This window comes from Gadus chalcogrammus, chromosome 1, assembly GCF_026213295.1.
Source record: "Gadus chalcogrammus isolate NIFS_2021 chromosome 1, NIFS_Gcha_1.0, whole genome shotgun sequence".
NCBI classification, from domain to species: Eukaryota; Metazoa; Chordata; class Actinopteri; order Gadiformes; family Gadidae; genus Gadus; species Gadus chalcogrammus.
The window spans coordinates 14,050,421-14,069,328 of record NC_079412.1 but is presented as its reverse complement, the minus strand read 5'-3'; the positions used below and the strand labels follow the sequence as shown (position 1 = coordinate 14,069,328).

Sequence of the window (18,908 nt, the reverse complement as noted above, 5' to 3'; positions counted from 1 at the left end):
GAGTAAAAAAGCCCAATGTCAACATGGAAATTGTAGCAACTGTAGCAGCTGTTTGTGATCCTCCCAACACGGCCGTGTGTGTACAAGGTCAGCGAGGCACATGAGTGGGCAGTGAATTGAGTTTCTACCCACAGTGAGAACAGCAGTTATGCCCTTCTGTCAGTCAAGGGGCTGACTCAGCGTGTGTCTCCGGCCCAGGGTGTGGACACTGCACTGTCTCTACTCCATCGCACTGTGGCTACTGTATGTAAACCACGGCTCCTCCTTGTGTGTACTCATACACACAAGGAATCTTCCATTTTTTTTTTCATTTTTTCATACAAAGATGCCAACAAGGGCCCTAGTCAAACAAGGAAGGCTCCAGCTTGAACTGCGGCTGTCTAGGCGAGCGTGTCTAGTCTACATAGCTGGCTGCCTTGCTCGCCGCTGGGTCGGGGTCATGCTCCCCAAGTCAAACCTGCGGTCAAGGAAGGTAAACACAAAAAGTCCACCTCGGTTGGTATGTCCGAGTGCTGTGCCTGTCCACAGTCTGACAAGCGTGTGTCATGAGCACTATTGTGTTGGAGACAGCTCTTGCCTTGACCGCACTTGTGTCAACGTGAATACATCTCTACCCCCCCCCCCCCCCCACCTCCTCCACCCTCATTCTAGGTTCTTCCATACGGCGTAAAGGGTGGGAGGAAGAGGTGTGGTCTTGGGGAAGCTTGTGTTTACATTGTGTTGTCATTTTTTTTTCCTTTTCTAACCTTGCTACCTCCTACTTACCCTTTCCAAGATTTCTGTGTTCTCTCTATTTTCAGATGTCTTTCAGCCGGGCAGGTGCTGTCTAAAGAAGAGAACTCATAAATTCATTCTTTGACTTTGACTCTTTCAAACCAAGTCCTTGTATTCACAAGGCTCCAATGTTGGTGCCAGGGTGTAAGACATGGATCTGCTGCCTTACTCTCGCTGTTCTGGTAGTGTCTGTACGTCATACGGATGGATCGGCCGGCCCATCCGGGCCGAACGTGTTGGAAATTGAAATGGCCCCCCTACCTCTAGTAATGCCTGGAGTATGGGACGGTCAGCAGTCAACCATTCCGCCTTCTAACGGTACGTTGATTTGATCAAGTTCAGGTCCTTCATTTGTGTTTCACCTCTCCTGGGCCCCTCTGGGATTCTTATGACCTATCCATTGAATGTGTACTTTGGCTATGTGTTGATTTAATTTGATAGCAGATAATATGACAAATACATTAATGAATGACATTAATTATTGTAACTAATATTCATATGGATTTGAATGATAGATGTTTAAAAACCTGGTGTATTTCTCTGGGCAAACAAGGGTATGCCATTGAAATGTGTAATGTTTCTCTCTGATTGGCAGCTGTGAATGTAGAAAAAAGTGGACATGACCATACCCAAACTGGGGCAGAGGAGAAGGAGGAAGGAGCACCACTTGGGATGGACCTCCAAAAGCTGGAGGAGCGCAGGAAGAAGAGAGGAGCCTGGGGCATGAGGAGACACGCTGCTACTGTTGAGGCCACTGCATACAGACTGGTAAGGAAATCACACTTGTATTATTATTGTCAGTGAGATATAAATCAGCCTGAGGATATTTGTAAACGCAAACTTCGTGTTAAAGTGTTTGGTCGTTTAATTTTCGTTTGGTCGTTTGAATGTCTCAAACATCTCACTGCTTTTTAACCATAGCAATGAAGTCTGAAGTCAGCGGAGATAATAAGCGTTGACTCTTTCATGGTGGCTCTTTCTTGTGGTTCTACGGCGGGGCTTGGGCGACCCCTAGCGGGCTGGAAGAGCACAACAGTAAGATCAGCTAACCTGGTGCCCCTGATGTCCGTACTAAAAGAGCTTCATACAGAAAAAAACCGGCTGCTGGACGCAGAACAAAACACAAAGGGCAAGAATGAGGAGGAAGAGGATGATGATGACGATGACGATGAGGATGATGACGACGAGGAGGAGGAGGAGGAGGAGGAGGAGGAGGAGGAGGAGGAGGAAGAGGAAGAAGAGGTTTGGGTTCTTGCAATGATCTTAAAAACAAAGGGCAGAGCGGCATATTCATGATACCTTTTTTTTAAGTATTCTTATTATTAATGGAGGATATTTTTGGTTGATCTATTCTCTGACAGGGAGAAGGACAGGAGGAGGAGGAGGAAGAGGAGGAGGAGGAGGAGGAGGAAGAAGGGACTGAGGTCCCCTCCCAATATGACTCTGGCAGGCTTCAATAGCTCTCTCCCTGAAGAGTGTCAGCCAACCAATGGAATCATCAGCTGCAGGGGGATGGGCCTGGCGTACCTGCCAAACTATCTCTGACCTGGAGGTCACACAGCTAGACCTGTCAGGTGTGTGTGTGTGTGTGTGTGTGTTGTGTGTGTGTGTGTGTGGTGTGTGTGTGGTGTGTGTGTGTGTGTGTGTGTTGTGTGTGTGTGTGGTGTGTGTGTGTGTGTGGTGTGTGTGTGTGTGTGTGTGTTTTTTTCTCTAGGTGTGTGTATGTGTGTGTGTGAGTATGTGTCTATGTGTACAGATATGTGTTTCCTGTACATGCACAGCAGATGACAGCAAATACAATATGTTATGCATATTTAAACTGCACATTGTGCGGTTTACTATGCCTATGCCCAAAGAAGTGGGTGGCAGGATCTATATATATATATATACTTTAGTAGCTTGGGTGTTTGACTTCCAGCTGAATTGTCCTACGGTTTAAACCCCATTCCCTTTTAAACCAGTAGACGTCGTTAGCTAAGATGTGTGCAGATTAAATATATATTAATGACATGTATATCTAAACAGGAAATCCTGGTCGCAAGTCGCTTTAAATAAATTCATCGCCCAGTGTAATTTACGCATGATGAAGCTGAAAATTAAGATGATGATGATGATGCCGACCCCATCGGGACGGGCTCCCCCTGTTGTCCATCCAGAGAACAACATCAGCCACGTGGCTCCAGCAGCCCTCTCCGGTCTCCCAAGGCTGGAGACGTTGGACCTGGGCAGCAACACACTTGGGGATGAGTCACTCGGCCCGGATGCTCTGACCGTAAGACCCAGCCCTGCCACCCTGCTCTGCTTATTCACTGAACCTCTCTGTCAAACCGCTAACTAGTGACTTCACTGGACGCCCAGTCCCAACATATCTTCGGGCTTATATCATGTTCAGACAGCGTGGCCTTTGTTTTGCTCTCTTTTCGTTTTTTGACGTTTCTTTTGTGCGTCTGTAATTCTGCGTCAACCTGCCTGGGTTATGCATACATACTCGGCTCGGCTGCTGGGGGATGGGGCCAGTGCGTCTGATAACTGTTTTCGATTTTTCCTTTACACAACTTTATGGAGAAACCAACCAGCACAGGATTTGATGGCGTTTAAACGTGATAAAAAATATGACATATAAAGATATGCCCATTCATAGATTGTATTCATTATAGGGCAATAAAAAAAAAGTGCTGTATTTTATGTGTGATTTCACCATAGCAGCTCTGCTGAGACCGGTTTAGGAAATCCTTGCTAAGGAATGTCCCCATGCTGGCAGACTGAGGGATGACCACAGGGGCCCTCGGACCACAAGGGCCAAATTCGAGACTCCCACCGCAGATCCTCACCCACACTCTCAAATCAGCCGCTGTCCCAGGCTATAGCCAATGGCTGCGTTGGCCCTGGGGGGACACAGCTGTAGCCAATGGGCCAGAGATGAAAAAGGCGAATTATTTTAAGAAAAAATGAATATATGTATATTTTGTCTTTTAATGGTGTGCTCATTTCCGAGTAATGACAGAGGGCTGGTGAACTGGATTGAGGCATACTGGTTGAGATCTGGCCAAACGGCTTTTAATGGCACACATGCACCACACCAGCAGCCAATAAAGGCACACATATAATAAACAATTACCCCGAAATACTGGATGATGGTCAAAGAAAGACATCAGTTTAGTCCGGAGAAATCACATGACCCGGTCGTGGCGATTCTTGCGTTAGCCAGTGCGAATGGACTGGAAAATATCCCCTTTGCATCTGTGTCTTACTTTCCATTGAATTGTTGTCCATGCTGTGTTGCGTCTCAGAACCTGACCTCTCTGAGGAGGCTGATCCTGGACGGGAACCAGATCACCAGGGTACCGGCCGTCCTGCCGCCCTCACTGGTGGAGCTGAAGATGAACCGCAACGCGCTGAACGCTCTCGACCCTCACTCCTTTACTGGTACTGCGTGTGGGTGTGCTTCTGCGTGTGCGTGCTTGGCTTGCGCTTATTGTTTGTATATTGTGTCATTGTCATGAGTGGAAGAACGATAGAAGAAACTGAAACTGATTGAAGAAACATAATCAGATATATAGGCCTATTCATTTTCTATTCTGACCCCACCGTCTAGGTTTGGGAAACCTAGTTTCTCTTGAGTTGCGGGACAATTCCCTGGACGACAGTACTGTGTCTCCCTCAGCTTTCGAAGCGCTAGAGAGCGTTCAGGAGTTGTATCTGGACGGAAACCGTCTGCACTCCATTCCCTGGGGCCTGCCCAACACAGTACAGGTCAGTCCGATGTTCATCCAGACAGTCTCCTCTGTGTCCTTTTGTTCCGTCGCTGACCTGCTGTGAATCATCTGTGTGTGTTTCTGAAGGTTCTGGGCCTCAGCAACAATCTCCTTGAGGGAGTATCAACGGAGGCCCTGAGTGGGTGTATACATTTAAAAAAGCTGGATCTGAGTCGTAACCAGCTGCGCGATGAAGCTATCGCTAGCAAAGCCTGGATCAAACTCACGTAAGTCTCCATTCAATACTATGGACGAAACGTTGATCCACCATTTTATCTATTATCTATCCATCCATCGACCTATCAATCCATCCATCTGTCCATCCATCCATCCATCCATCCATCCATCCATCCATCCATCCATCCATGCATCCATCCATCCATCCATCCATCCATCCATCCATCCATCCATCCATCCATCCATCCATCCATCCATCCATCCATCCTCCCATCCGTCCCTCCCTCCATCCATCCATCCGTCCACCAACCTAACCATAATTTCCCCCTGCGGGTCCTGCTATCCCTCCACTCAACAGCAGAGGGGGTACTTTGTGTGTCGAACACATCTTATTTCTCTCTTTGAGAATTTACAGGGGAATTTGTCTCCTTGGGAGCCACAGCAAAAGTTTCAAGGTGTGTGGGCATGGGAGGGAGTGCTGGTTTGATAATCTTATAACATGTATAACTACATTGTATTGTACAATTTTTTGACCCTTTCATCCAAAAAATCCTATAACACCTTTAGTTCATATGTTCATTCGTTATAATGGGTGGGGACTCCATACCCTGGCAGTGTTAAGTGTTCTACTGTTCCACACTTTGACAGGGGACCCCTGACCTCCTGTCACTCAAACCTATGCAACGAGCTAGCCTTACCACCTGGTGAGCTTATTAGTCACCCTGTCATTTAAAGAGAAGTTTAAAAGAGCTTGAGAAGACCGCAGATTTTGATAAAGTAGCGAACACCTAAAGCTTGACTTCAATCCAACACACTAAATTCACACATTTGATGAGCAGACAGGACAGGAAAGGCTAAATAGACACCAACAAGACCCAAAGGGGTCCGAGTGCCACTCACATGGTCACAATGGGCTTCGCAGGACATCAAACCTGTATTAGATTAACTCAATAGTGCCACTTGGGTTGGATTCCCCCTTGAGGTTCTTTTTCTCAAATGCAATATTACTGAGTTTCTATAGCTGTCTGTCCTTGTCTATGTCTGTATCTTCATGTCTTTGTTGGTATGTCTACTTTGAATGTATGAGGACAGATGTACATGTCATGTTTGTAGGGTATTCATGGATATACTTTACGTGTGTTATATAACCAAAGTAGCATCAGCTGTCTGCCCTTACGGGCAGAACTTATTGCTTGGTTGCTTGTATCTGTATGCACCTAGGTCCATGGTATGCACACAGCACGTGACTCGTTTGCACACACGCACACATACGCACGTACACACACACATGCACACACACACACACACACACACACACACACACACACACACACACACACACACACACACCACACACACACACACACACACACACACACACACACAACACCAAAAAAAAAAGAGGCTAGAATATGACTTTTAGAAATTTAGTACTAAAATGTGTCTTTAGTACAAAATAACCAATACACATAGGTCAGAATGGATGTAAATATGTATATCCATGTATTCCTCTGGATCAATGTGTTAATGTGGGTTTGGTTACATCTTACATTGTTCGCCCTCACCCAGTTCGGTTCAAACATCGGAGCATTCATGTGCTCATACAAATTGTGTGGCACGTTGGGAGAATAAATCCTGTAGTTTTGCACCATCAACCAAATTACTCTTGTTGTTTAATGAGTCACGAGTGCAACATACGTGTCTTTATGGCCAAAGCGTGGCTATAAAATAAAGTCCTATGAGTGGTGAATAATTATTATATATCAGACTCCAGACTTCCTCTGTGCTAAAGGCTATATACTGCTCATTAAGTGACTGTATGAGGTGCGACCGAGGGGATTAAACATCAGACAATCACATTCTACACCTTCTATACAAACTTGTTAACTCTTAACTTTAATGCTTAACGTTCACTTCATAACCTCTCCATACTCCCAGCGCTGGGCCCTCCATCTTATTGCACTGTGAAGTTCATTGGCGTCACTTGTCCCTGAGTAGTAATTGGATCGGCGTGTGTGTGTGTGTGTGTGTGTGTGTGTGTGTGTGTGTGTGTGTGTGTGTGTGTGTGTGTGTGTGTGTGTGTGTGTGTGTGTGTGTGTGTGTGTGTGTGTGTGTGGTGTGTGTGTGTGTGTGTGTGTGCATATTTGTACACGTGCAGAGTACCACCGGGGTTTGGATAAGAGTGTCCTGCCCTGCTGTGTTCTCTAACCAACAGCAGCTGCCTGGCACCTCCTGGCCATCCCCAGAGCTCTAGCGCACGCTCCAACAATTTAAACTAACTTCACGGCGGTTCCTGCACTCTCTAACTCAAAATCCTGATGTTTTCTTGGCTCCTGAGTAATACCAAATCACCCTCATCACTTCCAATTCGCTTTGATTTCAGCATTGCATTTCCTTCCCTTCTTGCTTGCGATCTCCCAAGGCCCGTGCTCTCGCTGTGCCTTGTTGGCACCTCAGTCCCCCCCTCGTCCACCCCCCACCAGCCGCCCAGGCTGCACTGCACTAAACCAGATCACATTTTGTACAAGTGGTTTCACGTAATAAAATATAAACTATATCGACGAGGCACCACATGTTGATAATAACACACCAAGATCCTAATGAGTTCCGAGCACATTACGCAACTGAGCCGGCTTTCTGTTCTCTGCACTGGGAGACCTATTGTCGCGCTTTATCTTGGTGTCATCATGTGATCTTTCAATGTTTTCCTGTTTTCCAGTGCCCTGGAATCATTGGATTTGTCCTTTAACCACCTGGGTTCGATACCCGAGAACCTGCCCCGCTCCCTTCTGCATCTAACCATCCAGCACAACACCCTACGCCACATCCCTGGCTTCTCGTTCCGCCACCTACGACCGGGTCTCCTCACACTGCGTCTGTCCCACAACGCGCTGGGCGATAAGGGCGTCGCACACGTCTCTTTTGTGGGAGCGTACCGCTCGCTGACTGAGCTCCACCTAGACGACAACGGGCTCACGGTGGTGCCGCGCAGCATTCGGCAGTTTAAAAACCTCCAGGCCCTGCGGCTGGATGGCAACCACATCAGGTAGGAACTGGGCTAAGCTAGCCCCCTTCTGCGCCATGCAAGGCTACCATTATTGGATTATGTAGACTTGGGCCTAATCCAGTAGACTTGGAAAAGACGAACTGCAGAACCACAGCCAACTCAGTAAATGAAGTCCTGTCTTTGGTGCCTAGGGCCTATGGACACAAACAAATACAATGATTCCCCACAAAGCCTTTTTTTCTATAAAAAACGAATACACTTTAACTTAATATTCCGGCCTATATGCGATAAAATCAGATTGTGTGGAGTCAGAACCGCACAGAGCCCCAAATATATATGCAATATAAAAGGACCACTGTTTCCTCATGCCTGGGAAACAAGGGCCCAATTAGGGCTCTGCACACATAATCTCAGACTAATTACTCAATCACCGAGCTGGACTTGGCCTTATGCCCAGAATATCTAAAACACTCACATCCAGGTGCACTATTTCATGTATTCTACCAAACATGTTACTACAAAATATCACCTAAGATAGAAAATAGAGATGCACTCATTTTGGGGGGAATTTCAGAGAGATAAAACTAATAATAACAATGCATATGGTATTACATCTTGGGGGAGTATAACAGCTCTTTCTGAGCATAAAACACAAGTCATATGACTGCAAATGAAACTAGCTAGCCAGTTTCACTCACACTCCATTTTTCTTGCGCTAATTGTGTTGTGTATCTTTCATGTAGTTGAGCTATGTGTCGCGTATATGTCATGTTGTTGAGCTAGTTGTGTCGTGTATATATAATGTTGTTCAGCTAGTTGTGTTGAAGATGTCATGTGGTTCTGCTAGTTGTTTGCGTGTATATATATTATATATATATATATCATGCTGGTTGCATTGTGCGTATGTCGCGTGTGGCTGAGCGGTGTCGTCAGGTATAAAGTGGTGCACATGTGGTTGTGTAACCCCCAGGACGGTGAAGCGGTGGGCTCTGTGTCCTCCACGTAACGCGGGCTCCAGCCTGACCTCGCTCCACCTGGAGAACAACCTGCTGAGGGAGGACCGCCTCCCCCCCAGGGCCTTCTCCTGCCTCCCGGACCCCCAGGGGCTGGTCCTGCAGCCACAGAGGGCCCCCACGCCGGACCTATTATAGGCTCAGTAGAGCACGACCTTAAGGGCTGCTGAGACGTGCTTCTGTATCTGTGAGTCTGCATACGTATGGCCAGGATTCTTGAGAGCTGGGAAAAGCCAGGCGTGTTTTGGAGAGCCCTAATGATGTTAGCGATAGGGACAGGGGGTCGGCCGATGTTAGCTCGACCACTGATACATATCACCTTCCAGACACGTAACGCACCCAGTCGTACTAGACACATTTAGTCCCAAAATGCCCAGGGTCAACTGCAACCCCCTCCACAGAATGGCGATCTTTGTGACGTAGTCTATGGCCGGATGCTGACTATGATTTGGTTAGCATCCGGTCCTCCTTCTACCGAAAGACGGTTTCTGTGAGCTGTGTATGTCAGCTATCCAAGTGGTCAACAATCAAAACAACCCCAAAATCTCCCTGTCCTGATAAACAGCCACAGAATCTCTACTTCATCATCCAATGCTCTACTCTGAGCTCTGCGTTCATCTTGTCTGCTTAGCTTGTTCCATTACTCAAGAATCAGTTGTGTGTGTGTGTGTGTGTGTGTGTGTGTGTGTGTGTTTTGTGTGCAGAGTGCAGACATGTGCATAGGTGTCAGTCAAGACACATGTAATGTTAACATACTCTGCAAAGAATGTGTGCAAAAGCGTGTTTTAGCATTCTTTTGGCAATGCAGGTTTATTTATATATCGCCAACATTCAAAGTGCTTTTTTAGGCAGGAAATCACATTTTATGTTTTTTTTTGTTAATAAATATATACTGCTGCTTTCACATCTGTATCCTACCAAGAATCAAAGAATGCACATCCGTGTCTTTTTGAATTTCATTGTCCTGTATTTGGATCCTGTGATTTGAAAAGAAAGAAAATTCTTGTCCAATATTACTGTCCCTTTTTTTGTTCTGATTATCAAATCAGACGTTTCCACAATATGATTTAAAATATTGCATTTTTGTAAAGTAGATAGTCCAGGGATTTCAGCTCTCAAGCTGTGTTACTCTCCTATAACATGAAGCCAAGTGAGTCCAGGATGGCTGTTTGGTCCAGGGCATGTGGAGGTGGTTTTTGGGGTATGTGGAGGTGGTTTTCTGGGTGTGTGGAGGTGGTTTCTGGGCATGTGGAGGTGGTACTCCTGGGACATTTTTGTGGATAAGTGTCTGGATGTCTGGGTTGATAAATGAGTAACAGGATGTGCAAATAGCTGACGACACAGGATGTTAAGGCAAGGAAATAAAACTTAATTTAATAAGGTCATCTACTTAATGAGTAAGAACAATAGAATGGGAGACTATTTAATTCATCTAAATCAGCAAGGACTTATAGAATGAGAAACTTTTCAAGTCATCTCGTAAATCAGTAAGGACTCATATAATGAGAGACTATTTAAGTTATCTAGTAAAGCAGTCAGGACTAATAGAAGATATTCAATTCATCTAATCAGTAAGGACTAATAGAATGAGAAACTATTCAAGTCTTCTAAATCAGTAAGGATTAATATAATGAGAAATATTCAAGTAATCTATTTAATCAGTAAGTAAGTAAGACAGGACTATCACTCATGGGTTACGTATGCATGTGTGTTTGTATATGTGTGTTTTTGTGTGTGTTCTGCTGTGTGGGCTTGCATATATGAGTGCTTGTGTCTAAGTCTGTGTATATGTGTGTAATTTTTGTGTGTGTGTGTGCGTGAATGTCTGTGTTTCTGCATCCATGTGTTTATTTGCGAGGCTGTATGTGGTGTGTGTCTCAGTGTGCAAGTGTATGGGATGATGATTACAGTGTGTGTGGTGCACAGCAGTTAGGTTGGGTAAATGTGATGATTTGGCTGAGTGACATGGAAACAGCAGGCAGGAGGTTGATGGGAAGCAGAGAATAGAGTCAGGAGGGCCATGGTTAGACGTTCCCATGAACCATTTAACCCAGTGATTGCTCTCGCAGCGACAGTACACGAGATACAAACACCCAGGTAAGGGTAGCATCCTCTATATAATGTCAACTGCAAGTCCGGTCAGTTAAAAGCACAAAGAGGACCAGAGAGTTAGCCTTGGGTTGAGCTGAGATAAAGTGGATAGAGAGAGAGGGGAGGGAGAGAGAGAAGAAGAGAGAGAGAGGGAAGAGGGAGGGAGGTAGAGAGAAGGGCGGGAGAGAGAAGAAGAGAGGGAGAAGGGACAGAGAGGGCAGGGAGCTAAAGAGATGGAAGGGAGAGAGGGGAGAGAGTGGTTAAGCAGAGTAGAGGAAGCAGGGAGCTGGAGTGCGTTCAGAAATCTCTCTGAGACGTGGGGGGGGGGGGCTGCGGGGTCCTGCCAGACGTTTTCACACAGTGACTCCACGTCTCCCAATGTTCCCCCCAGCCTCTTTAGTTCTCCTCAGCACATCCGTCCCCTCACTCCCGCCCTCCGCTTCTCTCTCCGCGTACCCCCTGCTGCACCCTCCTTTATTTCCCCCTGCCTCTTACCCAACACTTTGAGACAATGCTCCATTCTTCTGCGCAGGCTGTTTGCCTAGCAAGCTCTGTCAGTAATGCGGGTGGGATGCTCGCAAGAGCGATTAGTGTATTGGTATGTGTCTGAATGGTCTTTGCATGTGTTAGTCGCCTTGTGTGTGAGTAGACATGTGGGTATGTGTCTGAGTAGGGTATGTGTGTGATTGGGTTTGTGTGAGTGGGCATTTGTGTGAGTGGGTTTGTGTGAGTTTGTGTCAATGTTTTACTGCTTATGTTGTGTGCGTGGGTGTGTGTGTGTTTATTTTAAGTTTTTGTGTGACTGCATATGGTACGTTGTATGTATGTATGTGTGTATTTAAGTATATGTTTTCTGTGTGTTTAAGGGTCATTATACACATTCGAATATGTGCTTGTGGTTTTTGCATAGCATGTGTGAGTGTGTGTGTGTTTGTGTCTGTGTCGCTGAGGCCTACAATGGTGCAGCCACATCCATACTGGAGTCAAAATAACACTTATCTCATTTCATAGCAGACTGGACCTTATATAATTCTTCAGATGAGAAAGAGAATCTTTATTTTCTGGAAAGTTCATTGCATATGTAAGCAAAGTATCTTCTCAGCTATATGCTGTGCAGGATATAGGGCAGAAAAAGGATTGCTCTTTATATAGTGGCGAGCTCAGCCTGGTTGGTATGAGTGTCGACCGAAAGCATTGGTCCACAGGAAGAATTGTCCAAGACGGAGAGAGAGAGAGAGCGAGAGCGCGAGCGAGCGAGAGGAGGAGAGGGGGGAAACAGAGCAGAAATGAACAAAGATAATAAACAAATGCAGTGGTGGTGGTGGAAAGTAGAACGGAATGATGGACCACGATTCAGAAACAAACAAAATGAAGACAAAGGAACACACACAAACACTCTTCACTTTCCCTCCATGGACGTAATCACACGTTAGTCACGCACATATGGCGCAGTCGCTTTAACGGTACAGTCCTGTATAGAGACAGCAGTAGCACCAGCACCAGCACATGAGGGGTCTAAGGAACTGCTGTGTGCACATCTCCGCAGCTGAACTTGCACATGCAGTACTGTAAGTGCACCTGTTCTTGTCTTCACCAATTGGTTGCTTAATCATCCATCTATCTGAGTGAGGCCACAGGGATACGGATGTTTCACACTCTTGACTGCATTATACACATCCATATTCTGATATATTTGGATATAGTGTCCATGTAGGAGTGTGTGTGGATGGCGGCTGGTTTAAGCAGCCTCACCTGGCGGAGTCTGATTGATTGGACTCTGGGGCTGGGGGGAGGCTGCACACCTGTTGCACATTGAGTAATCAGTGTGCAACAGGTGAACCAGCCATCTGCACGTGACCTCGAGTGATCTCCTGCGTGGCTGTGTTCATTAACTACAAGTACAACTTTAGCCATAAACCGGATTTAACACCACCCCCAGTGCATGGGTCATTTAGGTTTGGAGGAGCCCAGAAACGTCCCTTAAGTTGGAGTGTGGCAGCCAGCTAGGTGGAGAGTAGCAAGGACATTCTCTACATTCCATGTTATGTTAAAATAAAGTCCCTCGCCCGGCAATGTCTTATTTGTACAGAAAGAGTCATGGCCTATTGGTTGTAGCCTGAGCTGTAATAGAGAGCCCTCACACTTTTATTCACCCAGATAGTGGCTGTCACCCCCGGCAACAGCCACTTCCTGTGTTTGTTATTGGAAGGACAGAGCACTGGCTGATCAAATAAAAGCCCCAGACACTCACAGAGCAGGACCTGGGGGAGTGTAACAATGACCAATCAAAATAAGTAAAGGCGTTAGTTTGGAGAGCAGAAAGGAGGATGACGGAGATGAAGAAAAGGGGGAGGAGATGAGGAGAGAGGTGGGAGGAAAGGGGGGGGGGGGGAGGAGAGAGGAGGAGGAGAAGAGGGAGAGGAGAGAGGTGGCGGAGAATAGGTGGGGGGGGGGGGGGGGGGGGGGGGAGAGGAGGAGGAGAAGAGGGAGAGGAGAGAGGTGGAGGAGATGACGTGAGGAGAAGGAGATAGTTGGGGAGAAGAGGGGGGCTGTAGAGAGAAGAGGTGGAGGAGACGAGGAGGAGAAGGTGATAGGTGAGGAGAAGAGGGGCTGAGGAGGAGGAAAGAGGTGAATAAGATGAGGGAGGAGGAGAAGACAGAGACAGAGGCGGAGGTGAAGAGGATGAGAGCAGAGGGGAGGAGAAGAGGAAGGGAGGAAGAGGAGAACGATGAAGAGGAGAGGGAAAAGGAGGAAGGGGGACGAGGAAGGAGGAAGAGAAGGAGGAGATGAGGGAGAACGAGAAAGAGGTATAGCACATGATGAATAAGTTATAATAAGAGACAGATCCCAATGGAGAAACAAAAGGTCTGGTTGCAATGAAAGGAGCTAAGGAATCGCAGTTCGTTCTACAATATCTAAGAGACTTCCCATCCTCCATCAGCCCAAAATATTGTCCTAAGCAGTCCGACAGACGATAATAGATGCAGGAAAAAAGTCCAGTTCAACATAACTATATATAGTGCTTTAAAAATATAAGCAGTATTTTTCCATTTGTTCATATTTTTTTTACAGCCGTAGACCCACACACAATATGTGTGTCATGTCTGTGTGGATGCACTAAACACATACACTACTGCACATGAACACACAAACGGGCCTGCATGCACACACACACACACACACACACACACACACACACACACACACACACACACACACACACACACACACACACACACACACACACACACACACACACACACACACACACACACACACACACACACACACACATTTAAGTAGCACCCTAGCACACTAACGAATAGGCATTTTAATCTGTGGAGACACTTACTTTAGGTTAGACACACGTAGGATAAAAAGAGTTTAATTTGAATGCCAAGCCCTCCAGCTACAGCCCAACACCATAATCAACCTAACCGCGGGGAGAGAGGAGAGAGAGAGAGAGAGAGAGAGAGAGAGAGAGAGAGAGAGGAGAGAGAGAGAGAGAGAGAGAGAGAGAGAGAGAGAGAGAGAGAGAGAGAGAGAGAGAGAGAGAGAGAGAGAGACGGTTAGACACAATTATGCAGGTACAGAAGAGCAGTTTAAATCGACATCAGTCGTTTTGAGACATAAGAATCAAAATAGCAAGAGATTAAAGACTAGATGTGGTTTATAGGATACCAATCCGTCACCTCTGATGAACCCTGCTGCGCTCTAAGGATGAAAGCGCTCTATCATGCCCTGATAACAGATTTTAAGCATTGGTGTGAAAAAAAACGAAATGGCAAAAAATATTTCTCAAATACATTTAAGTTAAGTTAAGGTATCCTTTATTGTGGCTTTTTGGCGATTTTTTGTTTGTGTAAAGCAATTTATGAGATAATATAATATAAAATGTGTTTATTTTTTACTTTTATTTCATTCGGTCATTTCGGTCCAATTGACCCCCGAAATGACAGAAAATATGCTTTCCAAGAACCCAACGGCAGCAGAAGCCAGATTTCAACGACTCGTCAAACGGTGCACGTCGAGAATGCGCAAGTTCAAATCCTCGGGTGCAATTTTCACTTCCAACCAAGCACTGCTGTAGGATGGATGAAATGACGCCCAATTTTATTTTAACGTGTCTATGTGCGTGCGTATGCATCTGTGCACGTTTGTGTGCGTGCGTCTGTCTGCGAGCACGCATGTGTGCATGCTAATTTAGAGAGAAGGAGGCTGCTTGTGAAGTTCATGGTGTCCCCCCCCCCCATCGCGCCAAACTCTCAGTGGCTTTCCTTCGTGTGGACTGAATTGTCCACAGAAGCTCAGAGACACGCTGGTTTACGATCTTCTGGGTGCTGGATGTTTGTGGACCGGAGGCGAACACAGCGCGATTCTCCAGAAGTAATGAACGCGAAGTCGTCCCGAGGATAATCTCATCTAGATTGGGGAATCGAGTCCGTCAACAATTTTTTTTCGGTTGAAATTTGGAATTATTTATATATTTTTTTCGGACACAGGTAGGAAATATCAGTCATCACTTGGTTTTACATAGTTCTCTTTTTTTGTGAATTTCTTCATTCTTTTGTCCTATTCAAAGATGGTTAAATAACTTGCTGGGTTAGGCCTTTTTTTTATTGAACACTGCCAAATATACTATTGAAATAAAGTAGGCCTAGTCTACATATTTACATGTTGCATTTGTTAACATTTAGATTTTTGTGTGACTTTAATTAATTAGTGAAATCCAGTAGACGTAATAAACGTACCTGTTGCACCGTCTTCTGCATGGTCTGTCTGATGCTGTGATTGAGTTTTAACTCCAGATACCCAGTAGATGGCGCAAGAGCAAGCAATCTCTCCGATGATTAAATAAGCATTGGGCATGACTTGAAAAGCAGACAAAAACCCTATGTTTTACTCATTTTTCTTCTCATTGCAAAGTTCTATTTTCATCAAACCAAGCATTTAAATGCATTCCGATGCAAGCCTATTGTCAATTTGTGTGTTCTTTCCTGTGTTATCAGTTGGGTAACATAATTATAGAGAAACATACTAATTAAGTCTACCCATTTCAGAAAGAAAAATGCCCGCGTTGCCTGTTAAATTGACTAACTGTGTACACAGTCTTCAGATGGCAACGCGTCAAAGAACAACGTTGGCATTAGATCTGTGAGTCTGGCGGGTTAGCGTCTGAGCCTTTCGTCTCTAGTTCATGTGTTTGATCAACAGCGGCCCACGAGTACAGTAGAGAGCTCTCCCCCCCTCCCGTGTGGCCTTATTCTGTTTCATTTAAATGACATAATGTCAGTCAGGTAATCGGTTAAGTACACTATACAGGTCATAAACTGTACAGAGACTTCCTTTTCGGCCAGGAGTATTTAATTATGAGTCATTATAGAAGAGCAATTTATTTTGGCCTCGGTGGATACTCCAGACAACCAAAATGAAGGAGTTCTGAATTGGCCGTTTGACCTGCTTAAATATCTGTCTACCAGTCAGGCTACTGGTTGTCCTGGCGGGCTGGCAGCACCAAATGCCTGTTTATTTCTCCCTCTTTTGTCTGCTCCACCTGTCTCTGGGAATGCCATTCACGGTGTAGTGAACCTTGGCATCGTGCTGTCTACACCTGAATCATCGGTTTACTTTTTGTTAAGACCACAGACACCTGCTTTAAACATCAATCTTACTAAGCCGCCACAGAACTCCTGACTTTGATACCAATAGTGTTGATGTAATTTGCATTCTGGGTTATATGAATTTTCTTTTTTTCGTCCCTTCCTTTTTTCCTTCATTACACCCTCCCTTCCTTCCTTCCTTCCTTCCTTTCTTCCAACCTTCCTCCCTCCCTTCCTCCCTCCCTCCCTCCCTCCCTCCCTCCCTCCCTCCCTCCCTCCCTCCCTCCCTCCCTTCCTCCCTTCCTCCCTTCCTTCCTTCCTTCCTTCCTTCCTTCCTTCCTTGGTAATGACAGCCATCCTGGTGAGATAAAACGGTTGCCCTTATCCATTGACTTTATTCATGGTATCAGTTCCTGCATGGCTTTACTTAGCATACACAATATAAAGACATGACCAGGGATACTTGAGCTCATTGTTCACCGCCAATCAGGAGCGAACTAGGTTCATGACCAACAGGCAGTGATCCAGCATCAGGGCTGGATCTGCTGTCGACTGATCTGGCCTTGCTGTGTGTCAGGCTGGCTCTGATCTCAGCTCTGTGCTCTGGGCATGAGGCCTGTCGTCTGGACAGCACAGAGCGGTGCGCCACCACATCCAAGCTGGAGGGCAACAGTGAAGCTGCCAAACGGTTCCTTTTTTTAGAGAAAGCAGTCACCAAATTACAGTTAACTCCACCCGGCTCCTAGCATAATGGACCCGCCTAGTCACTAGTCACGGTAGTGTGTGTGTGCGTGTGTGTGTGTGGATATGGAAACAGTGCTTTGGTCCAACACTGTATGAATGTGTCTTTATGTGTGCGGAAGACCCTAAGCATCCAACCCATCAGAACCTTTGTGCCTATGCGTGCACATGCATGCATAATGGGATATGGATCTATAGGACTTCCATATTCTTCATATTATATTGGTCTTGGAGTTCACGCCTCAACCTTCTTTAGTCCTTTTTTCCAATTTATTTGCCAAGTAAATTACCCAAACACACCCCAATATAAAATCCAATTTAAATCTCCCTGATGAACACTCTCATGAACACTCTCACGACAGCGCTGTCGACAACTTTGTTTGCAGTAAGCACTTTGTGTGTGTGTGTTGTGTGTGTGTGTGTGTGTGTGTGTGTGTGTGTGTGTGTGTGTGTGTGTGTGTGTGTGTGTGTGTGTGTGTGTGTGTGTGTGTGTGTGGCGTGTGTGTGTGTGTGTGTGTGTGTGTGTGTGTGTGTGTGTGTGTGTGTGTGTGTGTGTGTGTGTGTGTGTGTGTGTGTGTCTATCTGTCAGTGTGTGTGCGTGTGTGGTTCTGGGTTGATGATGTTAATCATGTCTGAATGTTGACGTGGCGTATGGGCACCAACAAACTGCCCTGTGGCTGAGGTGGAGACTCCCTGCTCCACCCTGCTCCACCTTGGCCCCACCCTGCTCCACCCTGCTCCACCTTGGCTCCACCTTGGTCTATAGTTCCCCACCCATTGGCGCTCAGTACATTAACCCCAGTTCAACCACCTTGATTATATCCCTCTGATCTTTTCTAGTGGTTTGGCAGAATTTTTTTTTCCAAAGCATTTACTGTTGAATGATTTCTTCTCAAGGCCCAAAGTGATGGCATCTGTCGTTAGCAATTAATGTACGACGCATGCTAGCATTATGTCAGGCAGACTCCCATAGGATAGGACTTAGAGATTTAATGGGTCATATATGATTCTCAGCAGTCGAGAGGATTGAGGAGGTGGTATAAAAGGATTGCTCTGCCTCCAAAGTGCGGTCAGAGAGCCGACCACAGAGACACAGGGGAGTTTCTTTGAGGCAGCTCAAGGGCTGAAGTGACACTGGCTAAACAGGAGTAGGAGAATTCAACCTGACCGTATGTTTAGCCCCCGAATTGCATAGACTTATGTGTGGGACCTCTGACATGCAACCTCCATTTGATGGATGGATAAGCCCAATGGATGCCCAATGGATGAATGTGTAGGAGTTTTAAGCATTCCTACTCTCGCTCTTATATCTATCCTTCCACCCGTCTATCTATCTGTCTGTCTGTCTGTCTGTCTCTCTGTCTGTCTGTCTGTCTGTCTGTCTGTCTGTCTGTCTGTCTGTCTGTCTGTCTGTCTGTCTGTCTGTCTGTCTGTCTGTCTGTCTGTCTGTCTGTCTGTCTGTCTGTCTGTCTGTCTGTCTGTCTGTCTGTCTGTCTGTCTGCCTGCCTGCCTGCCTGCCTGTCTCTTTTCTCTAAATCTTCCGATAAAGTCTCATATCTGTTACCCCTCCCCTGCTATAATTGAACGGCAAAGCAGTGGAATTCACCCCCTATGAGTCTGTCTATTGTCATGGTTACCTGCTCTGATGGATTCTACCACATGCCAACAGGTCCAAACAGTCCGTCAGCCGTGATACATCCAGGTGTCTGTACACCTGCACACACATACACACACTCACACACACACAAAC

General features: G+C 46.0%; 1 protein-coding gene and 1 pseudogene across 1 annotated transcript in view; both read left to right on the top strand.

Annotated features, from left to right (window-relative positions):
- The first annotated feature begins 1,497 nt into the window (after positions 1-1,497).
- On the top strand, positions 1,498-8,864 carry LOC130373089 (extracellular matrix protein 2-like; annotated as a pseudogene).
- A 6,230-nt stretch (positions 8,865-15,094) lies between these two features.
- LOC130391105 (biglycan-like) overlaps positions 15,095-18,908 on the top strand; it is a 12,422-nt gene continuing 8,608 nt past the window's right edge. The window contains 1 exon segment of the mRNA XM_056601252.1: positions 15,095-15,319. The gene's annotated coding sequence lies outside the window, so the exon portion shown is untranslated.